The 3,152-nt window shown below is 44.1% G+C and overlaps 1 protein-coding gene and 1 long non-coding RNA gene across 2 annotated transcripts in view; both read right to left on the reverse strand.

The window, feature by feature from the left end:
• Positions 1–1,553: 1,553 nt before the first annotated feature.
• LOC105552342 lies at positions 1,554–3,014 on the reverse strand. The gene is made up of 2 exons (XR_001007992.1): positions 2,747–3,014; positions 1,554–2,401 (listed from the first exon to the last, which is right to left on the reverse strand). It is a non-coding gene; the product is annotated as an uncharacterized LOC105552342 (long non-coding RNA).
• Position 3,015: 1 nt separating this feature from the next.
• Positions 3,016–3,152, reverse strand: part of PARP1 (poly (ADP-ribose) polymerase 1) — a 46,153-nt gene continuing 46,016 nt past the window's right edge. The window contains exon 21 of the mRNA XM_011997975.1: positions 3,016–3,032. The gene's annotated coding sequence lies outside the window, so the exon portion shown is untranslated. The remainder of the gene's footprint in view (positions 3,033–3,152) is intronic.

Below are 3,152 nucleotides of genomic sequence, written 5' to 3' on the forward strand. Positions count from 1 at the left end.
ATTCCTAAAAGCAGTACTTGAGGTTTGCCCTAAGGCAAAGTTCCCGGCAAATCATTCTACAGCAGCTTTGCCTTAGTGCTCTGGGATGCTGAAGGAATGGTTCTCCATCTCTTGTGTAGCCAAGAGATAACCACCGATGCAGAATTCATTGGCTAGCACATTGGCTAAAACACTACTGTGTACGTAGTGCATCTTTTATAGATGTATGCATGCACCGCCGTGGAACAGTGTGCTCTGAAATGTCAGCCTAGTAATGCCTTGGGCAACTACTGCTGGCCAAGGGCACTTCCAGGCACAAAGGCAGGAGGAGGGCAGCTCATCAGGAGGGGCAGAGGGCAGTTCCTCTCGCTTCTCTCATGGAGCACCCTGAGTTTCTATGCAAGGTTGGCTTTAATTTTTAAATTAAATTCTCACATTTTAGCTGCTACCCTGAGATAGGACTTGAATTTTTTCTTTTTTTTTTTGAGTCGGAGTCTTGCTCTGTCACCACACGTGATCTCAGCTCACTGCAACCTCTGACTCCTGGGTTCAAACGATTCTCCTGTCTCAGCCTCCTGTGTAGCTGGGATTACAGGTGGACACCATGTCCAGCTAATTTTTGTATTTTTAGTGGAGATGGAATTTCATCATGTTGGCCAAGACGGTCTCCATCTCCTGACCTCGTGATTGGCCCACCTTGGCCACCCAAAGTGTTGGGATTACAGGCATGAGCCACTGCACCTGGCCAGGACTTGAATTTTTTAAAAGCGAACAGAGAAAAGCAGAATGTGTAAACTAAAACATAAAATGCTAATTTCTCTCTTTTGAAAGGAAAATAGATTGAAAAATGTGAAATCTTCCTTAAAAAAAGAAACCAGTTTTGATTACAGGGAACCCATTAAGTAATCACTCCAACCTAAAAATACTTTGTTTAATCAGGTATTGTGAGGGTAATTGCTTTTCTCTGTGCTGATTAACAAAAAAAAAAAAAAAAAAAAAAGGTAGAGTGCAGAATACTCAGAAGCCCAGGAGCCCAAGAGCCTGGATTGCTGGATAATCAGGAGAGAGGGTCTCCAGGTCAAAGGTGCTGGTCTTGAACTCCTGGCCTCAAATGATCCTCCCACCTCAGCCTCCCAAAGCACTGGGATTACAGGTGTGAGCTACTACCTCACTTGTCCCCTTCTGTAAAAGGTCAGAAGTGACATAAGACACTGGCCCTGGCTTTCAGGCAATTGAAATGTAAACCTTTAAGTATGATTCTCAAATGTAGAGTAGTTGTATGAGGCAATGTGGTGTATGAAAGGCAGTCCTCCGGAGAGCAGGATGAGTTGATCACCACAATGCATCTGATAAGTTGGAAAAAAAAAAAAAAAGTGTCTTCCTATGCCTGGTGCTTGTTTTTCTGCCCCTTAGGTGGGGCATTCCCATTGAGCAATGCTGTTTGTTGCCTGGCACGTTCTGGGGTTTCACAGATATGGGTAGAAACAATCCCCCCAAAGTCTCTTGGGACCTTGCACTGTGAAGATTAACCATATCTGTAGTCAGAATGAGAGCAGACACGCAATACACAAATAGAGAAGGCATCTGCATTTTTAATCGAGTATTACTATTAGCCCTTGGATAAGTATATTGGCGGTAGAGTTTTAATTTGGAAGACAAAAGTGCCCATAAGAAAGTCAAGAATTTCAAATGAAACTTTTAACACTACGTATTTCAAGAGCTCCCATGTTCAAGTATTCCTAGAGAAGGAAAGCTCTTTTTGTTTCTAAGTATGAGAAATTGTTAGCGTTCCTTCCTTTGGTCTTCCCACACCCCTCACAAAGAGGCAAACAAAATAAAAAGTGGACAATAAGTGCAAGATAAAAAAGAAAATCTAAATAGTATGAAATTAGTTTTTATTTTTAACTAAAAATAAAATGCTTAACATCTTTCCAAAATCGAAACTAAAGACGAACACTTAGAAAAGAGAGTGGAAACGTATTTTTCCTTCCCTGGGGAAACCAGTAAGGCAGACGTTCTAACGAAGCTTGGTTTTTTTCCACAGGACTAGTCTATGCAAAACAGAATCTCTCTCCAGCCTTTTCTCTATGTCAGTTTTATCTACCTGGCAAGAAAAAACAAAAACAACCCCCAAACAACCCCTCCCCACAAACACAACACAAAACAAGGGACTTGAAAAGTTGGAGAAAACCTTTAACGCATTTCTGTAAAATCCTTTCTGAGGTGGTTTAGTACAGGCACTATCCATGCGCAACTTAGTCGGCCAGGTGAGTTGGTGCAGAAGCGCTTCAGGTGAATTCATACCAGAGCCACCGGGTGTGAGTCGGCCACCTCTCCCAATTACCACAGGGAGGTCTTAAAATTGAATTTCAGTTTCAGCAGATACTTCAGATTTACCTGAGCAATATCGTAGACAATGTACCTGAGGGGAAGCTTGTTAAGGAGCCAACGGTCATACAACAGAGGGTACATGTGCCTCATCTCCCCCAGGCTGGCGGGACGCTCAGTGCCAGCCTGAAAGTCACTCTAAGTCTTCTTCAGGCAGACTGAGGAGAGGAGATCATCCTCTGGAAACTGGGGGAAGGCTCATACCTTGTTAGCCAGGCTATGCACAGGGAGGGACCACGGAAGGGAAACAGTCACCATGGGACAGACTACAGGACAGCCTCTAATCCTTCTCTGCCCTGGGTCATCTGACAGCATGTAAGTGACTCTGTAGCTCGAGAACATCCCTTTGTGCTCACACAGCATACTCAAGAAAGGATACTCGTTATATAGTAGACAGGTGTCATTCACACCAGATGAAATCCCGGTCCCAAGAGGAACCTCTACACCATCCAGACTAATACTAGCTGAAGGGTCAGGGGTAGTTTTGCCCAAACCTGAAAAACAGAAGTCACAAGTGACATGAACTGTGAGAGCAGATGTGGCAAAGGTTCCAGGGAGATGAGCTCTATTTGATGTTGAGTCCATGTGGCCTTTTTTTTTCCCTTTTTGAGATGGAGTCTCACTCTGTCGCCCAGGCTGGAGTGCAACAGCATGATCTCAGCTCACTGCAACCTCCGCCTCCCGATTCAAGCAATTCTCGTGCCTCAGCCTCCTGAGTAGCTGGGATTACAGGCACCTGCCACCATACCCAGCTAATTTTTTGTATTTTAGTAGAGACAGGGTTT

This window comes from Mandrillus leucophaeus, unplaced genomic scaffold (assembly GCF_000951045.1).
Source record: "Mandrillus leucophaeus isolate KB7577 unplaced genomic scaffold, Mleu.le_1.0 Scaffold550, whole genome shotgun sequence".
NCBI classification, from domain to species: domain Eukaryota; kingdom Metazoa; phylum Chordata; class Mammalia; order Primates; family Cercopithecidae; genus Mandrillus; species Mandrillus leucophaeus.